Genomic DNA, 24,571 nt, shown 5'->3' on the forward strand with positions numbered 1-24,571 from the left:
AGACAACACAGCCTATTCCTGGAAATGGGGCTCCACCCTGCCCCCCCCCCAGTGCTAAACCCGCAGTGATGGAGAGACCCAGCTGTGTAGAAGGCAGCCTCTCACTGTGTGGACAGCAGAGAAGGCAGAAGAAAGGCTGATGGAAGCTCCTGTAAGGGGGGCCTCTCCACAGGCAGCTGCCAGCCTTCTGTCAGCAAGATGGACAGAGCCCCAGGAAGGGCACGCTATGTGACAACGGTGTGCATTAGCTTGAAGGCTTGGTAGTCAGGGCAGCCCGACCTGCAGCCTCCCACACGGGACTGTACCGAGCTCCATGCGCTGGGCTGAGAAAGCACAATGGGGTGTCTAGATGCGTTCTGTGAACCAATACAGCATTTCCCTTTAGAGCATTACCCAAGAAGTATGAGAGAGACTGTTGCTGCAATGTGATAGGCTGAGGGGTTGTGAGGGCTGATGACTCCTTTCTGGGTGTTCTAGGTCACTTCTTACGACCCTACAAGCCATGCATGGTGCTGTTTCTGCACAGGCATCACAGGCATCCCTGATAGTTCTTTCTACAATCCAGCCGGCTGTAAGCATGGGAAGGCCTCCTTTGTAGACCTGAGAGATAAGCCCATGCCTCCCTCTTGGAAGCTCCTTTCTTGATTAAGCACATCTCCATGTCTAAGTATCCACACTCTGCAGCTCTGCAGGAGGTAAGCATCTCTCCACAGACAGGCTTCCTCTAAGGCTGGCTCAGTGGAGCATTATCACTGAGAGGCTGAGCTGAGAGTTCATGGCAGGCTAGATGTTTATTCCTTGGCCTCCACTGTGTAACCACTGTTCATTCGGGAACAGGAAATTTTGGACAGCTTTCCCTGCCCTCCGCCCCCTACCACCCACCGCGCTGTCCCGGGAGCTGTCCGGGGTGCTGAACCGCACACCCTGTCAAGTGCCAGGGAAGAGCTACCTACTTCAGTGGGATCCGGCAACGCCTCTGAATGTTGCCCTCTGGTGGCAGCTCCAGAAATCTATTGATCCATTCAGCCTGGGCTGTGCTTGATCTTGCTGACTGTGGTTTAAGGCTACCTAGTGGTCTTTTTCCACACTAGCCCAGCTCTAACCTGCTCTCTGTGCACCACCTCTGGACCCAGCTTGGCACCACTCCAAGATCTGTTTGTATTGTTCTGTTTTTAAATTGGATTTCACTATATACACATATAAACATTTATATATATACAAATATGTATATACATAAAAATGTATATGTATATATGAGTGTGTATACACATATAAACATGTATGCATAAATGTGTATGTACATAGTAATGTATATGCACATATGAATGTATATACACATATGAACATGTATATAAATATATATACACATATATAAATATATATACATGTGAATGCATATGTATATATGAATGTGTATGTACCTATGAATATGTTCAAACATATGAATATATATTAATGTATATACATATATGAACATGTATATATATTATTATGTACATACATATGAATGCATATATATATAAGAATGCCTATGTATATGTATATTTGAATGTATTACATATATGAAAGTGTATGTAGATATTAACACATATATAAGTGTATATACATATGAATGCATATGTGTATATGAATGTGTATGTACGTGTGAATATGTTCATACATTTGAATTTATATATGAATATGAATTCTATATGAATGCATATGTATATATGAATATGTACATGCATATAAACATATGTGTATTGTGAATGTGTGTGTGTATATGAATGTATTTGTAGAACCCCACAGCTCTTCACTCAACCCCAACCCCTCCTTGATTAGGAGAGCAGGGAGAGTCGGTCTGTGAGGATTTGCCTTCCCCTTCCTGGCCTCTGTTAGGATCATCAATAATTCAGGGCAATTTTTCTTCTGATTAGGGAGAGTTATTTATAACTACGTCATTATCCAAACCACATGTGTGGAATGCCTGATTGTCCTTTTGTGGAGATGGCTGTATGTGTGCTATTACCAGCACATGGGGTGCAGAACCCACTTCTCTTGAGGGTCATCATATTTAATGAACTATGGCACGTTCCAAAGGTATTTCTCCTCTGTACGTATGACTCCACCAGGAGAAAGGTATCACTGTCTCTCACAGGCTGTGTGTCCTGACTATGCCAAGTGCCCATAGCACAAGGTGTCTAACATCACTCAAAAGAATGTGGGAAGGAGTTTGTCTGTCATATACTTTTGCCAGGAGCTGCCCTGGTCACTGTGACTTCTAGGCTGGACATGACCTGCTGAGCTATCCATACAGGTCAAACTACGGTAGAAGGAGGAACTCTCAGGCACAAATAAAGCCCCTGGAAGTGGGTCAGGTAGCAGCTCAGCAGGGAGACCCAATTTTGAATACCCAGAACTCATAAAAAGCTAGACATGACACAGAATGCCTGTGACTCCAGCCTTAGGACATGCAGACAGGGACAGGTAGATCCCTGAAGCTCATTCATTGATTAGCCAATCTAACTGCATCTATGACCTTTGGGTTCAGTGAGAGGTCATGTCTCAAAACCTACAGGTAAAGAGCTGGCATGTGACCCAGGGGTAAAGACGCTCACTACTAAGCCTGACATCTTGAATTTGATCCCAGAATCCACAGGGAAGGAAGAGAACCTGCTTGCATAATTTGTTCTCTGGTCTCCACACATGTATGGTGACACATGTATATCCACACACACACAAACACACACACACACACACACACACACACACACACACACAGGGGAGACAGAGAAGGAGGGAGAGTGAGAAAGAAAGGGAGCTAAAGGAACTTGATGAGTTCCTAAGAGAGGTACAATTAGCTTTGAGTCTGTAAGCTGTATTCATATATTTGATCAGCCATAGATAAAAGATAAGTCAGGGGCTGGGCAGATCGCTCATAGCTTAAGACCTCAGTTCTATCTCCAGCACCCACATCAAAGCCAGGCACCATGGATTACGCTCATGATCCCAGCACTAGGTAACTCATGGAGCACACTGGCCAGACAGTCTATCTGAGTCACCGAGCTGCCAGTTCAGGGGGAGATCCTACCTCAGACACTAAGACAGAGGATGATTTGAAGACAGTGACCAGCCTCCGGTGCCCCCGCCCCCCCTCTCATTAATTAATAGCATTCATGGACATTTGTCCCTTGAGCCAATGTCCAGTTCTCTTATTCTGATATTCACCTCAGTCCAGCTTTGGCTGTACCTTTAACATACCCCATCTGTTAATGTGTGTGTTGTCTGGTAGGCTGGGCGTCCATTGTGAGGACTTCCTTGTTTTTTAGTATAAGATAGCCCAGCCTCACCGTGTTCCTTTTCTGCTCCAGCCCACGAATACACATGTGGCTGAAGACCCAGTACAGGTGACAGACATTGGACAGTACTGGAAACTCCAGGTGCCAGGTCTGCTTGTTGCTACCAGAGCAGGACTGTTTCAGAGTGTCTAGGTTGACAAAGCAAGCCATGGGTACCAACCAGCTCACACCAATGAGTTTATTTTAATGATATGTGTTCACCTACGATGCCTGGTAGAAGTTGGTACTGATGTCTCCAAAGTGATCTGTTACCATGGACTCTCGGGACTACCCTCTAGACTAGCCTGGGGTGAACCCCCCTTTCTTTTTCCTTTTTTCTTTCTTTCTTTCTTTCTTTCTTTCTTTTTCTTTTCTTCTTTCTTTCTTTTTGTATTAGATTTTTAATTTACATTTCAAATGTTATCCCCTTTCCTGGTTTCCCCTCCAGAAACCTCCTATATCATCTTCCCTCCTCCTGCTTCTATGAGGTGCTCCCCCACCCACCCACCCAGTTCCTCCTGCCTCCCTGCCCTGGTATTCCCCTACACTGGGGCATCTAATCTTGACAGGACCAAGGGCCTCTCCTTCTACTGATGCCTGAGAAGGCCATCCTCTGCTACATATGCAGCTGGAGTTATGCGTCTCTCCATGGTGGTTTAGTCTCTCAAAGCTCTGGAGGGTCTGGTTGGTTGGTATTGTTGTTCTAGGGTTGCAAACCCCTTCAGATCCTTCAGTCCTTTCTCTAACTCCTCCATTGGGGAACCCGTTCTCAGTCCAATGGTTGGCTGAGAGCATCCACTGTATTTGTCAGGCTCTGGCAGAGCCTCTCAGGAGACATCCCTATCAGGCTCCTGTCAGCATGCACTTCTCGGCATCCACAATAGTGTCTGGGTTTGGTGGCTGTATACGGGATGGATCCCCAGGTGGGACAGTCTCTGGGTGGCCTTTCCTTCAGTCTCTGCTCCATACTTTGTGCCCGTATTTCCTCCTCTGAGTATTCTGTTTTCCCCTTCCCTTGTTTTCATTTGAGGTCTCTGTGGGATGCGCTCCAATGCCGTACTCTGATACTGGCAACTGCGGAAGCTAGGTTGGTCAGGCCCGGCACATCCCAGGCTCTGATTCTCTCTCCTGTTGCTGATGTATTTTCCAGGTGAGTCACCTTGCTCCTAAGTGGTCTTCAGGACCCCTCATCTACAGGTTAAGTGGGCGTGCTCCACTGATACTCCATTCATCTGGGCAGCATTCTGTGTGTTTGAGAATGAGCTCCTAATGGACCCTGGAATTCCACTGTCCTTTCTCTTCATCACGGGGGGGGGGGGGGGGAGGTGGATTCCTGTTCTTTTACTAATGCGCACACTGAGACTCTTTCCAGGTGATTCTTCTAAGTTATGGAAAGCTGACCAGCAAAGTTACTATAGCACTGGCTCATTCTAGGCCCCTCCTTGCTTACTTGTGGCTCCTACCCCAACGGCGAGTGGTTCCATTCCTTCCTGGTGTGCTCCTTCTGCTGGTCCTCTGGGACTAAGTAGGAATGTGTGGGGAAGTCCTGCCTGGCCATGAAAGCCCTTCCTGCCTGTTTTCCAAAATGCCAGCCGTGGGATGCGCTCTGGTGATTGTGTGTGTGTGTGTGTGTGTGTGTGTGTGTGTGTGTGTGTGTGTGTGTGTGTATACCTTTATGCGTGAGGCATTCAGTGCAAAGTTTCTCTCACATTTCAGTTGGGTCCTCGCTTCTTTCTGAGTTCAGTGTTCTTTGTATCTATTGGAGATAATTTTTTAACCAGAGAAGAGCCTCGGTGGCTGGTTTTTTGTTCATTTTTTTTTTTAATCATAGGAAGTTTAAAGAAAGAAACAGAAGTATCTTATTTCAGGAAAGTATAGTTTACCAGTTATTTTCTTTTGTAGATCATATATTTGGTGTTGTCACCAAACCCAAGGACACCCTGGGTTTAACCTGAATTCTTCTAAGGGGTGTGGAGAAGTTTGTGTCCTTATCTCTAGACATGGAGCAAATGTTGCACTAATATTGTGACAGTAAGGCCCATGTGCCGAGACCTTTTGCACATGGTGAGGTCCATCTCCATTTGCCAAAGAGACTGTTCTTTGTCCATGAAATTAGCAACGATGGCTTGGCTACTAGTGTGTCTATTTCTAGGCCCCCCATTCTGCTCCACGGATCTAAATGTACACATCCCGTAAGGATCCTCTGTTGTGCTCGCTGTGGCTTTGTAGTAAATCTTGAAGTTGGATATAAAATTTCAAGTCAACCAAAGTAGGAAGTATGGCTGGATGGTTAAGTCAATAATACAGGGGAGAGACAAAGGTATGTAGAAAAGAAAAAAAACCCTGACAACATCTAGATAATCAACTGTCAATCAGGCGGAAGCCAATTTTTAATTCTGTAGATGTGGTATGTATGAGCCGTTTCTTTCCAAAGCGTGTAGGAAGCAAGGAAAAGCAACCATGCAGTCGAAATAAAAAACCCTCTTGACAGGTGATGAAGATTCGGACGGACGGCAGAGAGCCAGGCCAGTGGCGGTGCTCCTGAGGCTGCCAAGAGCCCGGCCGCGCACCGACCACCTCTGCTGTCTTCCCTGAACCCGTAATGCCAGCCTGAGCAAAATAAATAAATAAATATTTCCCTTTAAATCACACGAACTGGAATCGAAAGGTTTTCTAAAAAAATTCCTCCCCAGTACTTCTCGGTGCTGTCAAACTCATCCAAGAGAAAGAAAGTCAGAGAGACTACCTCAGCCTAGATCAGGCAGAGACATGAGCAAGCGCAGAATGTTTCCCTAGGCAGGGTTCTGAGGCAGAAAGGTGGCAAAGGGTGAAACGGGAGGGACTCTGAATAGTGCAAACTTCAGTTACCAGTATCGGACCCAGATCAGTGACACATGCCTGGAGTCCCAGCACTCGGGGGCCTGAAGCAGAAGAACTGTCCTGAGTTCAAAGCCAGCCTCAGCTGTAGTTAGTTCCAGTCTAGCCTGAGATACAGAGCAACACCCTATCTCACATAACAAAATAATAACAATACCAACAATACCACATCCATCCTGGCTCGCCAACTAAGACATATAAGCCTGGGAAATGGAGGCACCAGGGAATGGCATTGGAATAAACTATGCACACCGTCCTTGAATCTTTGCATAAATCCCACGTGAGTTTATCTGGAAGCAAGTGTGTGGGACGCCACAGCTCAGCTGCACTGCAGCCCCCTGGGACATGGCAACCATACCACTGTACGCAGCTGTGTGCCACAGAGGGTAAGAACACCCGTGGGAGGGGAGATGCTGACTCCATTGTGAAACCATTCCTCCTCACGCAGGGGAGGATACCCTGTTTTCTGAGGTCTCTACAGGGAAGAGCTTTCAGAGAATAACCAGGCCTTTTTCTTTTTCTCCCTCCCCCCCCCCTGCACCAGCATACCCATTGAGAAAATGTGACCCAAATTACATCCTGTGGACACCATGCTGTCATGTTCTGTGTCAAGCCCACACTGTTCAACATCCCCCCAGGGGTTTGAGAGAAGCCTGGGCTCCAGTCACAGACAGCTGGCCATGCCCTTCCAACTCAAGCCTGCAGAGACGAGCGCTGTCCATCAGCACCTGCCCCGGCCCAGGGGACCCACTGCCCTGTTTCCTTGTGGAAGAGGGGAGTGCAGGGGCTCCCAGACTAATTTCCACCCCTTCCTAATGGGCATTCTCCTGCTTTACTGGGCAGAGATGAGAGCCCTTCTTCTGTAACAAACTAAATTGCTCCACAATCAAACTGTCTGTCTCCTTTTGGGCCTCCAGAAAGTCTAGTTACAGAGGGAGGAGTGGCCTCTTCTAGACACAATTCCAGCTTTTCAGAAAAACGAGGAAGTTGGGGTGAAAGAAAATATAATTTCCGAACACTTGTGTCTTCCTCCGAAGTTCTGTATCCACATGGAGTAGAGTTACATCACATCCAAACTGGGGTTCCAGCTGACCAGAGCAAAACCCTCGAGAGCTTGTTCCATTGCTCCTCCTAAATCTTATTTCTTTTTGGGGATGTGTCTACAAGGACCATGCTAGGTCTTCCTGGTTTGTATTAAAATTTTAGGTTTGTGGTTTGGCTCTTTAGAACTGTTACAATGGTTCCACATGTCCTGTGTGCCCATCAGGGTGGGCTTCAGTGGGTGCCTGTGTCCTGTCCTGTGTGCCCATCAGGGTGGGCTTCAGTGGGTGCCTGTGTCCTGTCCTGTGTGCCCGTCAGGGTGGGCTTCAGTGGGTGCCTGTGTCCTGTCCTGTGTGCCCATCAGTGTTGCAGGATATTTCACACTGTGAAACCTAAGATTGTGTTATTTACTGGGGAAAAAAAACTATTTTCTAATTGTGGTGTGGCTCATCCTCAGCACACACCTCTGGCTAGTATACAGACCCGCCCCTACTATACACCTTAATCCCAAACAATGAAGATAAAGTTAGTTTATAGAAGTACCTATGTTTGAAAATGATGTATGATTGAGTGGCAGACAAAGGGACAAATCAGAGTAAGATTTGATAGAATAGGATCCGCCCAGCTCTCACGAGAACAGAGAAGAAGGGAAGATACTCAAGGGGCACTGGAAGGAAGAAAAGACGGAGAGACTTTTAGTAAGAAAGGAAGGGAGGGGGAGAGAGAAAGAAAACAAGCTAGACATGGTGAAGGCAGAACGAGCCGGAGACAAAAAGATTGGAACAGATTGCCAGAGCTAGTATGAGGCCAAGCAGAGCAATTCGAAAGAATCCCAGAGAGGCCAGATTGACTCAGCACGGAGAGAAGCTTAGAGCCATCAGCTCGAGATCAGCAAAAGCTCGGAAGGGGCTACTCCTTTGAGCTTATTCGTCAACAAGTCTCAAAACTGAAGACATTCTAGGCCGAGGTACGAACACTTCCTCCTTCTCTGGCACTCTTGGGGCGGCTCCTCTTACATAGTGTCCTCTCTCACGCATGTATCATTGCCCCTGCTTCCCCGCACCTGGGGTCTATTTGTCATGTTCTCGCTTCCGAGCTCTTTCGGCTGGCAGTGCAGGACTTCTGAGTGTGTGGTGACGACCTGTGTAGTGGCGCCATTGTACCCTATTCACCAGTATCTCTCAATGCTGAGGATTTGCTTCTCAGTGTGTGAGTTCAGCCAATGCCCCCAGGTCTCCTCTAACACTGTGCAATGATTCTGGTCTCCTTTGGTCATGGTTCTCAACCCCAAATGGGAGCTCATGGACTACACTACCCAGCATGCATCTGTGTGCTTGTTTCCTTTATGGATGCACAGTGGTCTCACAAATCACCCATCCTCCAAAGCCCACCTGCCTTGCTCCCTGCCTTGCTTGCTCTTTTCTGGTTCCCGAGTTGCCCCAAACAGCCGGCCTGTGCTTGCATTCTGAACTAGAGCAGCGTCCTGAGACAGAAAACCTCGGAGGATGGCACCATTTCCAGATCTCAAAGAATGGCTGAGGTTTTCCTTATCTCATTCCTGACCATATCATTGGGGATTGGGAGGTCTGAACAGGCACCAAGCAGCAGACACTAGTTGTGATGTAGGCTGCCAGCATCAGCCTCCTCTGGCTTCTTCCTTCCTACAGAGAAACTCTCTTCCCAGTACCTGATTGGTCTTCAACCCTATAGCCAGTACCCAAAGGGTCCTCTGGAGTTTTTCTTGGCATCTTCTGCTAGAAAAGTCCTCCTTCTTCCTGTGGGACCACCTACAGTTTCTGACCACAGGCCCAGTGGCTTCTCGAACTTCTTCATCAGCTCTTGTAGGCCCATGTCTGCTTCCTCTCTGACTCTGATCAACTGGGCTTCTCACACGCTTCCTCTCTGATTCCCCCAAACCTTCCTGTCATTCTTAGATCTGTCTCCAGACACCCTCCTTTCAAATGTCAATGCCCAGCCCCAACTGCTGCCAAGATGGACATGATATTCAGACTTGTCACCCATGCAGAAATGTCAGGGGTCTCCAGGCACACTTGACCAAATGGAGGTGTCCTTGTGGGCTAGAATTCTAGAACTGACTTTGAGCTTCAGGCCTCCATTACAGATGTCTGAGTTGATGGGGAGCCTATTGTTGAGGGGACCCAATGTGTGGGTGCTTCTCAAATCATTCCAGGTGTTGTTTCACCCCATTTGTTTTGCTAAGCTGTACACTTACACTGAGCACCCTCTGTTCCTATTTTCTCATTCTCTGTGCCTGGTCCATTCACCTAGACCATTCTGTGTGGAAAGAGGATGAGTGTTTATATTAAGAGTATGGCAAGCAAAAGTAGAGGAAACAAATAGAAAGTAACAGAACCTACAGTAATAGAATCTTCTGACAGAATGCAAAAAATACCACCAAATCAGGAGCTTGCAGTATCCCACAGGGATGGCCGAGGAAGGCCCCGCGAAGCAGTCCAGTCAGAGTTCGCAACAGAGAGGCTTCTGAGAACAGCTGCATGCGCTCCAGGCCCCCTCCTAATGCAGGCTTCTTTATACCATAAAAACAACAAGCATATCTGCCGTAAAAGCTTTACCTTTTAGCTGTTCTCAAGGGTGCCATGTTTTTAATGCTTTTAGCTCTTCGGCTTTATCCCTACCACAGAGCCAGGACCAACATGACCAAAACATTGTTTTGGATGACACTTGAAAGCAACATGTTTGAGAGAGCAAGGGTAGTGGGGTGGACATCTTGACCTCCGAGTTAGATCTCGACAAGCACAAACGGCACAGGACAATTTATCGGTATGATTTATATTGCGTAGACTTTGATTCATCAGTGTGAGCATGGGGCTGAGTGACAGGGTTCTAATTAAGACACACATCACGACAGGGCACTGCATGAACCACACAAGTGTCTGTGCTTGTCTCTCAGGGTGTGCCTGTCAGCTGCAGCCTTAGCTAGACACCCACACGTGTGACCACATGTATGGTCTCATGCCCTTTCCCACTGTGACCCCTAAGTTTCCTAACACAAAGAGTTTTCTCCTCTCCACAGCACCACTCACTGGAAACCAGCCTTCTAGACAACCTTCTTTGAAAATCAAAAACTAAAACCACAAGGGAGGAGTTTGCCAACATGAACCTTATAAGATATGGTCTCACAGGAGTTTCCGGTATTGGGAAGCAACCAGCAACATCTGCTTTTTGTGAGATCGCATGAGTCTAAGTCAAACAGAAACATGCAACCAAATCCATACTTTAGAGGAATGGTTTAGTGGATGTTGCTGATAATTAATAATAATGATGATGATGAAGATGATGATGATGATGATGATGACGATGATAAGTACATTCTAAAGCCTCTCCTCAACTTGTAGTTTGTGAAAATGTGATTCATGGTGCTATATTAAATATTAAAAACAATGGAAGATTTAATGCAAATTTATAGGGCCGTTTTGCTAAATTTACTGTCTATCAAACAATTTCCTTTACAGAGATCTTTGAAAGTGGTACATAAATAATAGAACAGGCCCACCTCCCGCCCAGTCCACTGCTGCTCAGTGTTAAAACTGAACCTGCTGACACCTCATTTTCTCTGGAACTCGTGTCCCCTTCTCTCCTTTTTTCTGTGACCTTCCGTGGGACCAAGCCCGAGATTCCATGGTGACTTCATAGCAAGCGCCTTTCAGAGTAACAGCTGAAGCCGTTTGCAAGGGTGTTTGACACCACCTTGAGAACTATCTTCTGGCGGTGGACCAGTGTTCAACAAGACGACGCTGCTATGAATGCTCAGATTAGAGATGTCAGGGGAGCCAGGATTTAGACTCTCTTCTCTGAACAGAGAACGGATCAGGAGCTGCAGATATCCCCCCACTGTGGTGATCTGGTTGGGAAGCCAACGCACCACTGTCACCTCAACTGAAGGACTTCGAATTGAAATGCCCTCCACAGCCTTATTTATTTAAACGTGAGGTCCCTGGCTTGTGGCTTTGTTCCGGAAGATTGTGGAATATTTGGGAGGTGCAGCCTCGGTAGAGGAAGTGAGTCACTGGAGGTGGGCGGGCCTTGAGTCTTGATAATCTTACTTCCTATCTGCTCTCTGCTTTCTGATTGCAAAGGTGACATGCCCAGCCACCTTGTGTTCCTTACTGTCTCCAGGCCACCAGCTAGGTGCTGGGATCATCAGCTCTGCCCTCTGGGACGTGATGTTCGTACTGGAGCAATAGACCTTGGTGAGTCCTTCTAAAGTGTGGTCTGTGGAGGGAATTGGCCTCCATGTTCCCTCAGACCTGACTGCAGTCAAGAGAAACAGGAGGAGACAGCACGAGGAAATGGTACGGGAGAGAGAAGGGAGGCATCAGGAGACAGACTCACCACAGCAGTGCCAGAGGGGATCACGATCTCACGTGCCACAGTGCTATCTAGCAGCAAAAGACGTAAGGAGAGCGCTCAACTGGGCCAAGGAGAGAAGGGCCTGGGGAGGAAGGAATGAGGCTTCCTTCACATGCCAGAGCACTAACCCCCACCCAGGAGCACCACCTCCCCCACCCAAGTCATCCAAGACCTTGGCTTTGAGTGTCTCAGGAGCCATGGGTATCCTCCTGTTCATACACACATATCACACACACATCACATATGCATACTACACACATATCACACACATACATACACATCACATATGCATACTACACACATATCACACATATACACACATGTCACACACATACACACACATCACATATGCATACTACACACAATACACATATATACACACATCACATATGCATACTACACACATAATACACACATACACACACATCACATATGCATACTACACACATATCACACACATACACATATGCCACACACATACACACATCACATATGCATACTACACACATAATACACTTCCCCTGAACCTAGATATTGGGGTTAAGAGTTCTAGACCCTTTTCCAATATTAGTGGGTCTATGATTTTGGGCAGATCTATGAAATAAGGCCATTTCATCTCAAAATCACGTGGCATTTGTGGTATTTTGTGGTCTCCAGGCTGTTTGCGTGCAGCTCAGCTATTTTGACTACCACAGTCCTCAGGCATAGCCAGGAAGGTTATGTGACAAGAACCTGGGTTCCACTCAGCCCGCCAGGCATGTCCCTAATCGGCCACTGATGTACCTTTCCTTTCTGTGTCCTACTTAGGGGACAGAGCCAAGTTAAATATGGCAGAGCAGAATGCATCCCAGGGGTCACACGGTAATGAGAACAGGAGTACAATGCTTCAAGACACTGTTGGACACAAATGGAACGGGAGGCTGTGGGCTGAGCTCGCTGTCACCGAACTGATGAAAACCCAACAATTGATCATCTCTGCATGACGGAAATGTCTCTTAAACTCGCATCCTCTGCCAAGTTTCCTGGAAGAAATGCCTTTAGCAAAGCAATCCAAATTTGGATAATTATCCAGGAAGCCATAGGAACTGCTTGGGCCCATCACCGCCAACTGTTTGAGGCCATGGGGACAATTGGGCTGCTCCATCCACTCTGAGGCTCCTCTCTCGTCTCTCCACCATCCTTCAGCTCTTGTTGCTTCTGTCGGGCTTGTTGTGGGCCGGATCCTTAAGAGCTGAGCTATAATGAGGTCAAAGACAGACAACTGCTTCCAGCCTGATGCTTTCGTCCTTCCAGTGAGCAAAACTCAACACAAGGTTGTGGCCTCTTGCCCTTTTTCTTCCTCCTCCCTTCCCCCTGCCCTTCAATTCCTTCCTTCTCACAGCCTTGGCTGACTCCAAACAGAACCAAGCAGAAGTCTAGGTTCATGGTACTTGGCCATGGTTTTCTAGAAGGAATTCTTGGGCTTTATACCACAGCCAGTCTGACTGAAACCCACATGCTTCCACATCCTACCAGGAATGCTGCTCCGACGAAGGCCTGGACACTTCACCCGACCATGGCCCACCTACTCTTCTCTCAAAAGGAGCAGGGTACATTTTTTTGGCTGGGTCCCAATGTGGAGAGCAAGTTCTTGTCACCAGGAAGGCTATTCCCAGAGCAGTAAATTTTCCAAGCAAGGGCTCTCCATCTCAGGGACCTTGTGTTGCTAAAAAGACATATGGCATGAGGAGATTGGACTGCTGGCTAACACTCCTGGGAGGGGAATTCAGAGCCTGGAGTGTGCAGTTTTAATCCCTCCAGGAGGATATAACATTTAAAAGGAAACCTTGAAGCCAACATGGGACACCAAGAAAGGACAGGATAACAGGAGGTCTGAGGTGATGCACTCTTCAAATGTTAATAGGGCCCGTGAAGGATGCCCAGACACCACACTGCGTTGTGTTGAATGCATTTAATCCTAAGGGGATACGGCTAGATAAGGAGACAGGTCGTGTAGCTGTGGCCCTCTACTCTGTCCTCCTTAGACCTCGTCCCTGGACACTCCAGAGCAGAACCACCAAGCAGTCCCCAACCACTGCTGGTCAGCAATTAATGGTTCCGAGCCCCCCGCACAGTGACACAGAGTGATCACCAGCATCAGCGTTACCCAGGGTGACTATACAGTGTCCTGTTCTCACTCACACCAGTGGCCAGTCTCTTCTTCTCCCTCTCCCCACTGTCTGCTATTTTTAGGTCATCTCCAACACACACACACACACACACACACACACACACACAGAGTACACACACACTACATACACACATCATTTATACTACACACACACAACACATCACACATAAACACACTACATATATACACATAAAACATATACATACATACAACACACAGATTATACACATATACTACATGCACATACACCCACATCACACATGCATACTGTACACATATCCCACATACACACACCACACACATACAACACACACACACACTGCATATACATACACCCATGTCACACATGCATACTATAGACATGCATATACACACACCATACATCATACATCACACACAAACACACACACTACACACATAACATACAGATTATACACATACACATATCACATATGCATACTACACATATATACACACTACATACATACAGATTCATCATGTACATACCCACATACCACACACACAAACACAAACACATACACTACACATACATACAACATACATATACTACTACTATTACTACACATATGACTCCAGATACACATACTATAATGTACACACACACACACACACACACACACACACACATGCTTACTTTCCCTCTCCAGTCTACCTGCCTGCATTTCATTGTCTAAGATCCAGTTGTTTGAGACCCACTTGCCTCCTTTTTTTCCCCCTGCAACTGTCTAGGGGGTTTTAATCCAAGTTAATATATGGGGATTTGAGAAGCTTGATCAGTACCATGCCTATAGCCTTCCTGACCAAATAGCATTGGTGATGTAAGTGGTGCCTGAGTCATAGGCTTTATGCATTTATATTATGTGTATTAAGTGATTATTTAGAATGATGGTGTAATAATTAGAACAGAAGAGATGCTTTGGAAAAGATACCCGCACTGTCCAGTGGTTTTCTCAGCCTTTGCACAAGCTAGATATCAGACCAGAAGGCCTTCTCTCAAACAGTAAGGTATCTAACCTCCTGCTCTGAGCACTCTCTGTCAAAATGATAGTAGGTCGTGTGAGGCTGTTTGGAATGGCAATCCTGAGCAGATGCTCCAGCTTCAGTCCCGTCTAAGCGGCACACTTGGTTTAACCTGCTTGCCTCCAAAAGCAGCAACCTCCCTGGAGATTCAGTGAGTCCCCCGCTGTTGTAGGTGCCCTATGCTGGCCAGCAGGAGGCAGTCCTCACACGGCAGCCTGAGAGGTGACCTACAAAGGTTATGATCTGTCGCTCTGAGGTCCTACATCTTCCCACACCAATTGTTCAGCCCGAGGAAGGGAAACTGGACACACCCACACCGCTTGGTATAAAACTCTGTTGCCTCTGGAGAACAACCGGGGCAGTGGGCGGGTCTTCCTGACACTCCAGGACTTTCAGCCCTGCCTTCCGAACCTTAACGAACCTGAAGTCACTGCTTGGTCTCAGTTGCAAAAGTTATGTTTGTAAAAGGCTGTAGTTTAAAACCAGGAAACATTGCTATGCTTTTACATTCAGCTTGATTGTGGAAACGATTTGTCAGAGATCTCCGTGCCTGGTAAAGAATGGGGTCCCCAAGAAAAAGAAATGAGACAAGAAGCGTATGACAGGGGTGGGAGGGGCCTAGGGAAAGAAAAGCACATTGCTCAGGCTCAGGACAAGTCTCCCAACGCTTCTGGAGGTGACAAGTTAGCATCCTAGCAGAGGGCAGCACCAGGTGCTCTAGATCCTGTGGTCGAGACAATGTATCTCTTCATCCAGGTTACAGACTAAAGCAGAGTCTTCAGATTCAATACTCCGTGCAGGCTGGAAATGTCCATGGAGAAATCTTCATAACTGAGCCAGGTGCGGCGCCCGGCTTCTTCCAGTGACTCTGGGAAACACACAGGGGGGTCTTTCACTTGGCGTCAACTTTAACAGAAGAGGATGGCCTTCCTCTAACAGAAGTCACCCTTCCCAGGATCCCTTGAGAAGGTCTCTGTGTTCTAAAAGGGGATCTGTGAGGAGGTGATGGAGCTTAATTTCAGACTCACAAAGACCTATGCCAGGAAGGATCGAGACCTAGGCTGGCTACAAACGGAGGATTTGGGGTGTCTTTGGATATGAGTCGTGGCCGCAAATCTTCATCGTGTTTGTCTGTGAAGACGGGACACTCCGCAGTGGTCCAGTAGGGACAGAAGATTTAAGACCCGACAAAGACTCAACCCCATTCCCAGTCTGAGGGACTCAAACCTACTCCAAAGCTCTTTCTCTGCCCTCTGTCAGTCTGCAACTTCCCCCTTTTACTGGGAGCTGTTTCCCAATATTTCCTTACACCCAAGCACGGGTGCCTTACAGACTGCTCACTGTGGAAACATGGCTGTGTGGCCGTCTACCATAATGACAAGTTCAAACCTCCTTCCAGGTGGTTTGTAAATTCCACAAAGTCAGGAGCTGCGTCCTTCTGTAAAACAGGATTTCCGGTACTTGGTGCTAGGTGCTTGATTCTAATTAATTACACAAGTATAGATGGACTGGCAAATGAAAATGGCGGGACTACAGTGAAGCTGGTAGTAGGAGTCGCACGGTGGGCTAGAGATACGGATCTGAGCAAGGCTCGGAGATGAAATGGGTACGATGGACATGGCAGACAGGAGAGAGTGGGATAGGACAGCATAGGGCAGGGTAGGACAGGATAGGGCAGGATGGGACAGGATAGGACAGGATAGGGCAGGATAGAACAAGATAGAACAGGATAAAACAGGATAGGACAGGATAGGACGGGATAGGGCAGGATAGAACAGGATAGGACAAGATAGGGTAGGATAGGACCAGATACAGACAAAGGAAGAGTGGCAGAGGGACAGAAAAGGGACAGGAAAGAAAGATGATAAGGATGAGGAATACAAATCAGATAGGAGGGGACACAGGGAGGATATGAGTCAGAAAGCAGACAGACATTACCATAAAAACAGACAACGATGTGTGTGGTGAGCAGATGCTGGCATTGCCGTTGAGTGTAGCTTCCAGTGCACACACGGCGGAGTGGATTCCAGGCACAGAGTGAACGAGGAACGTACTAACCTCACCGCACACTCTTCCTCCCAAGCCTTCCCCACTCGGCACCCAGTACGGCAGAGAAGACTTCGATGTCTGCCAGAATCAACACTCATGTGTGAACAATTCGATGCTCTCCCAAACCTGTCTAATCCAGCAAATGCAACTCTGGCTGCACCCAGCCCACACAGTGACACTTCAGGGGCCAGGAGCTTGTTCCTCTGAGCTGATTACACTAGTGTCTGATTCACTGGCCTGACTCCTTGAAGCATAAATGTACTTGGATATTTAGTTCAGAGCTGCTGGTGTTTGGAGGCTCCATATCTCTCTGTGGGGTGAGTTTCTCTCCCTTCAGTGAGTTCAGCAAAAGAACAAGCCAGAATAAATGCAAACAAGGATTGTATTCAGAAACTCCCAAACTCCTACCACACTCCAGTTAAGCTTTGTTTCTTGCAGAGAGAGGTTGTAGGGTTGTGCTCACCAGGATAAGAAGGAGGAGGAGCAGGCTGGCAGCTAAACTGCTGCCTTCAGCTTCCAGACTGTGCCTCTCTCCAGCTTCAAGTGGCTCATCTGTTCAAATCGTTAAGGTTGCAATTGCCCTGACTCCATGAAGTACCTGTTCACTGGCCCAGGCGGAGCCAATCAAATACTGAGAGTTTCGCACAACTAGAAAGCTTACTAGAGGTGCAGGTAAAGAGGGAGTCGGGAGCCAAAGAGGCTGCACCACCGAGGTGGGTTCCCAGCAGTTCCATGATTCCTCTGGAGCCCTGGGAAGCCACAGGTCTTTCATCCATGCCTCCACCGAGTTCGTGCTCGTAACTGGAGAAATCACAACGCAGGCAGAGCTGACATGACCCAAAGTGGGCATCTGGAGGATGAGATGGAGAGAGATTCCACCTGTCTCTTAGACAGTCCTACAAAATTGTCCTCTAGTCACTGTCTGCAAGCATTAGGGGACACCGAGGGTAATTTTCACTTGCCATTAGGATGTGGCTCTGTGCTGTAGAAGTAAGTCAGAGGCAATGCACATCTCAGAGTTAGACGCCAGATGTTTTTAAATCACAACTGTTCATCTTGGCCAGTGCAGCCACAGACATTCCCATGTCCCAGTAAAATTCTATTTACTTATAAAATGACGTTATGTGCCTGTGGCCTAAGGACTGTGCTGTGCTGGTCCCGGAATAAGGGATCACTAGGAAAGTGTTTTTCAAACAGATGAAGCAGGGACACACCGGGCCCACGTAGGGAAGCGTACACTCTCGAAGTTGATCAAGTAAAACAAGACCAAGTTGCAGAGTCTCTCAGACCCGTGTCTCAGTGTTAGTCAGGGCTCTCCAGGGAAGTAGAAATGGCAGGATGCATATGTATTAAAAGGGCTTGTTGGAGTGGCCTTCAGGACGTGGGCTGAATAGTCTAACGATGGCTGTCTACACAATGGAGCTTCTGAGAAGCCAGTAGTTGCCTAGCCCAGGAGGCTGGATGCCTCAGAAGTGGCAGACCGGTGCTGAAGACCTGAAGAATTCACAAAGAGCCTCTGGTCTCTAGTCCACATTAGAAGGATGAAGAAGCCTGGTTTTAACATTGCACAGCACAACAGCAGCAATGCGGTAGATGCATTCACCAGCAAGATGTGAAGCAAGGGAATGTCCTCCCCACCCCAAAACTTTTTATGCATGGGAAACTGCCAGGAGGTGCTACCCAAGATAGTGTTTCACACTCAGGTAACCCTCCTAGAAAGCCCCTCACAGAAAGCCCAGAAATTCATCTCTTAGCTGATTCTACATATAATCAAGTTGACACCAAGATTAAGCCACCACACTGAACAAAGGCTGTCCTAAAGGGCTGGACCTCATGCATTACTGGTTGAACCACGCTCTCTCACTGAAATGTGGATATCAGGTCTTCCCAGAAAAGGCATGTTTCAGAGGTTTGGGATGTTTCTCAGCAGCTGCGCTCTATGCTTCTGACTTGCTGTGTGCCTCCCATGGGCCCCAGCTTTTGGATTTCTGGAATGCAAACCAGTTATGTAACCTCGGCTTGTCCTTACAAGCCAGCATTGCAAATTCCACCTGTCAGGTCCCTCTCCTGTAACCCCACAGACCCCGCTGAGCACAGCTTCTCAGAAACATCAGAGTGGCAGCAGGATGTTCGTGCAGAGGCAGAGAGTCACCCACACGAAGGAGAAATCAAGACAGAAGGCGAACATCACCATCACCGCAGGGTGGCCCACAGGGACAGAGAGCAAGCATGGCCTGTTGGACCTGAGAGACATCAGGCATACTCCAGTGATGCTTAAAGCAAGACGCCATGTTCTCTTTCAAGAACTGTCCTAAAATTCTCCATGTTGAGGCTGGAAAACATGCCATGAGAACTACAATCCCTGCTGTGAACTCAGCACACACCACCCCACCAGGGACAGCCCAGGGGACTTGGTCGTTGGGCAGACCATGGATTTAGTCTTAGCAAATAGATTTAGTTTCTACATCAATGGGAAGGCAGCTGTGTTTTTGCAGCAATCTGATCAATGCTGGGATAGATTTCCTGTTCGATGCAGGAAGCTAAGCAGGAGGTGTTTAGGGAACTTGAAAAGTAGTCACAACCCAAAGCAAAGTGATCTAAGAGCAGGTGAGTGGGCTGACAGTTCTTTTCCGTCCGTTTGTTTTGTTTTGGTGAGAAAAGCTATTGCTTAAAGCTCTGTGTGCAGCTCAGACTAGCCCCACTTTGTGATCCTCCTGTCTCCACTGCCCAGATGTTGGGATTCTAGGTGTGGGTCACTAGCTCACACCACATACATGTGGCTGTACTCAGCTCTTAAGGCAAGGTCTGTGTATGGCTGGAGAGATGACTCTAGTTAAGAGCACACTGCTCTTGTTAGAAGAGGCCAGGCAGGCGGTTGGTCTCCTGTAACTATAGCTCCAGGGAGGAGATCTGATGTCTGATGTCATTAGCCTCTAGAGGACACACACACACACACACACACACACACATGTGCATGCATGTAGGCACATATGCATGCACACATAGATGTTCACATGTACATGCACACATGCATATAGGCATGTATGCATGCACACATGCTTGCATACATGCACACACATGCATATGCCCGCGCACACACACAATTAAACTGAATAAAATACACTTTTAAGAGAGAGGCCCTGTGGAACTGTGGTACTGATAAGCCCTGCACCGGCCTTCCTCCTTGGATTGTTCGGCTGTTTTTCTCTCGCCTGACATCTCGAAAGTGTGTGAGCTGATTCCTCTGATGCAATATGGTGTGTTGTATGATTTTAGCCAAACCTAACAGCAAGGTCTTTACCTCACAGGTTTCTCTTGTGAGCTGACCTCCGTGACTTCAGCTGCAATAATGCCAAAACCGGAGCAGGGCTTGGAGACAGCAGACCCCTGACCAATCAAGATCAATTCCTGTTTCACCAGCGGCAGCCACCCCTGTCTCCCCGCCCCCTTCTTGCCAAGCCCTGCAACCTCCAGCACACCGTGCTTATGCCAGCCTTCTGTGGCTACAAGCTGCTCCCGACCCTAACACACTGTTGCTCAGCTACCTTTGTTACCTGACCTTCCTTCCCTCTTTGCAGACTTGTTGACTCATTTATAATTGTGTCCCTGGAGAGTGTAGGGGAGGTGTGTATGCCTGTATGTGTGCAGGTGCACATGCATGTGAGGGTGCATGTGCTCGGACACCGGAGATCAGCCTTAGCTGTCGTATCTCAGGACGTGCCCATCTCTTCTTTTAAAGCCTGGAGCTTGTGATGCAGGTCAGGATGGCTGGCCAGCCAACCCTGACTGGAACTTGTTGATCAGGCACCACCACACCCTGCTTTGTCCACAGGTCTTCGTGCTTGTGAGGGCTGGGCCGTACCCCAGTTCCTTGTCATCTTTCTATGCTTACCCCAACCCTCCTGCTCCCATGGAGGTGCTCACATTCAACCTTCACAATACTTTGCCCATGCAGAATTATACCTAAGACCTGCCTCCAACACCTACTGCTGGGATACATTTTTAATATTCTCTCCAAATAGGGACCTTGCATCTTCAGAACAAAAGAGGTCCTAGAGGGCACGACATTTGCTCTGCTGGGGATGTAGGTAACTGACACTTCGGTTGGTGTCTGTAACATCCAAGCGACGGCGTCATCCATGCAGTTAAAACTCTGCAGCCTGCACACAGAGAGCAAAGTATGTAAACCAACAGGAATAAGGGTCCCAAATGGAGCCGTGTCAAGGAGGAGGATCAGGGAGAAGAAAATAAGGAGAAACAACAAGGACACAGAACTGAAGTCCCCTCTCTCCTCTCATCAGAACCTCTGAGAATGTCTTGGGTCAGCTTGGTTCTGGATGGGGAAGCTTGGTTGCTGTCTTCTTACTTCAGATGGGATAGCAGGTGAAAGCAACCAGTCGGAAGCATGCTGGCGGAAACAAGCCCCAGGCTCCCTCATTCCTACAAAGCCAAGCCTTCCCTTCAACCAGCTAATCCAGTCGCCAGCCTGAAAATACAAATGTCTGTGTACAGAAGCCCACACAATGTCCTGTCTGCTCATCGGTCCCTCACTGTGTCCCATCACTGGGAAGCAAATAGACAAACTGAAGACATATGATACACACCTGTAATGAAAGAAGAGAGATCCTGATTCCAGTGTGTGAGTCTAGCAGTCTGTGCTCCCGGGAGAAGCCAGGCCTGGGACCTGCACACTGTAGGGCTCTGTTTACTGAACACCCAAGCAGGCAGGGTGGGGAGGGGAGGAAAGAGGTCCAAATCGCCAGGGGCTGAGGAGAAAGGAGACTCCGGGTTCTTATGTTGATGGTTACATGACAAGGCACATTTGTCAAAACTCACATCACTGCATACTAACAAGGCTGAGTTTCACCACACGGAAATTATATCCTAAGGAAAAGAAATATTATTTCTAAGCCTGCGGCTTATCAGACCTGCAGATTCAGAGCCTCACCAGGTCCTTTGGGAAACAATTTGGAGACTGTAGGGCTAGCTTCTTGCCTGCTGACTTCTAGATCATTCTCCTTCAGCGGCCTGGAATGCTTGGAGGTGGTGGGTACGGTGATTACATCACTGTGTGTGTGTGTGTGTGCTAGTGTGTGTGTGTGTGCATGTATGTGTGATGTACCAGTACATACATACAGATACATGTGAGGACCAGGGGCAACCTCCTATGTTATCTTCAGGTGTACTGCTTACCTCCTTTGAGTCTCTCATCGGCCTGGAGATCACCAATTATACTCTGGCTGCTCATGGAGCCTGGGGAGTCCCCTGTCCCTGTCTCCCAGCCCTGGGTGCTCACGGCCACTCCCAGAACTCTTTTTTTTTCTTTCAACTTTATTTTTTTAAAAAAGGAGGGAGACATGTACAGAGTTTTAAAGGCATTTTGGCATAATGCTATATGAATATATTTTTGTCAGTACTTAATTCTTTTAGAAGTTTGATAGTTTGCATTGAAATCAACTAGTTACCATAAGCATAAAGTACATGTAGAACAGAATATACCATGGACACAGTCAGTTTTCTTGGTGTGTATAGATTAAACAATGATTTTTGAATACCAAAAATTGTGACAAGGCTATATTCTTAGCGCTTTGACTGTTAATGATTTAAGGTCCAGGTGTACCACACTCTGAGAGGGTGCTATACACAATTTTTTTTTTTCAGAAGGACTGAGGCTTTCACTTTTTGGCCTTTGTTTTTCTTGAGCTTCATATGGCCTGCGAGTTGTTTCTGGGGTGTTCAGAGCTTTCTGGGGTTAGTATCCAGTTATCAGGACTCCATATTATGTCTGTTCTTCTGTGACTGGGTTATCTCACTCAGGATGATATTCTCTAGATGCATACATTTTCTTAAGAATTTCGTTAAGGCATTGTTTCTGATAGCTGAGTAGTGCTCCATTGTGTAAATGTACCACAATTTTTGTATCCATTCATCTACTGAAGGACATCTGGGTTCTTTCCAGCTTCTGGCTATTATAAATAGGGCTGCTATGAACATTGTGGTGCATGTGTCTTTATTGTATGTTGGAGCATCACTAGGATATATGCCCAGAAGTGGAATAACTGGGTCTTCAGGTAGGACTATGTCCAATTATCTGAGGAACCCCGCCAGACTGATTTCCAGAGTGTTTGTACCAGCTTACAACCCCACCAACAGTGGAGGAGTGTTCCTCTTTCTCCTCATCTTCTCCAGCATCTGCTGTCATCTGAGTTTTTGATCTTAGCCATTCTGACTAGTGTGAGGTGGAATCTCAGGGTTGTTTTGATTTGCATTTCCTCAATGACTAAGGATGTCGAGCACTTCCTTAGATGCTTCTCAGCCATTCAATATTCCTCAGTTGAGAATTTTTGTTTAGCTCTGCACCCCATTTTTAATAGGATTGTTTGATTCTCTGGCATCTATATTCTTGAGTTCTTTGTGTATATTGGATATTAGACCTCTATCAGATGTGGGGTTGGTTATGACTCGGGTTCCTCAGGATGAACTCTGGTCCTCCAGCTTGGAACGCAAGTACTTCACTGACTGCAGTACCATGCAGCGTCCCGAGTCCTCATCTTGAACTGTTGTTTCCATCAACAAAGCATGGAAATCAGAGGACTGCATCCCTGTCTTCTGGTCCTGATTCCCTGTCCACCTGTCTTTATTCCCTGTGTTCAGCAGCTGAATTGCCCAGCTGGTACTGAGCCTCCCTGGATGAGATTCTAAATTCCTTACCTGCTAAAGAGAACACCTCTGAGCTCATCTTCCTGTCAGTCCATGGGTTGGGGCATCTTATAATATCACGCACACTGAGCTTTCCTGGAAGTCTGCACACAGGACAGAGCAACTTTAAGATTAAATTATCTAAACACCATGTGCGATGTCTGAGAACATGTTGATTTTTTTTAAAGACTTTCTTTTCCCTCTAATAAAGAAAAGCTTTGTCTTAAAAGTAATTGGCTGACAGAAACTCAGTTACTATTTTCCAGGCAGCATACAGAAAATATTCCTACCTGAGGAGGGGGAATGGTATCCATGGCAACAAGATACAAAGGTCCTCAGCATCTCATACACTTCGGGGCACAATAGAAGCATTCTCTGCAGCTTGTTCCTACAAGGGGATCTAATGAGAGCTCATCATAGGCTTCTGAGGTCCCCAAGGCACTTTAAGCTGGGACCTCACTCATTCTTGGGAAGGATTTGGTAGAATAGTTATGATTGTGGACTCAGTGTATGAATGCCTGAACTTGACCCCTGACTCATTTTACAGTGTGGGATCTTGGGAGAGTTTCTCCCTCTGCACAGGTATTCTCTGTAAATGGCAGAATTTAGCTCCTGCTTCTTAAATGTGTCCACATGAGTTCCCAAATGGAAGTGTAGCTCTCAAAACACCATAAGACTTGTAGCAAAGATCCAGCGATGACTAATTTCATACTAGCATGCACCGAGTCCTGTCAGCAAAGTTAATACTTGATCTAGGTTCTGATTCCCTGTCTACCGGTCTTGATTTCCTGTTCACAGGTCCAAATTCCCTGTGTTCAGCAGCTGAATTGTCCAGCAGAGACTGAGCCTCTCTGGATGAGATTCTAAATTCCTTACCTGCTAAAGAGAACACCTCTGAGCTCATCCTCCCGAACAGTCTATGGGTCGGGGTATTTTACAACATCACGCACACTGAGCTTTCCTGGAAGTCTGCACATAGGACAGA

This window comes from Micromys minutus (genome assembly GCF_963924665.1).
Source record: "Micromys minutus genome assembly, chromosome: 11".
Classification (NCBI taxonomy): domain Eukaryota; kingdom Metazoa; phylum Chordata; class Mammalia; order Rodentia; family Muridae; genus Micromys; species Micromys minutus.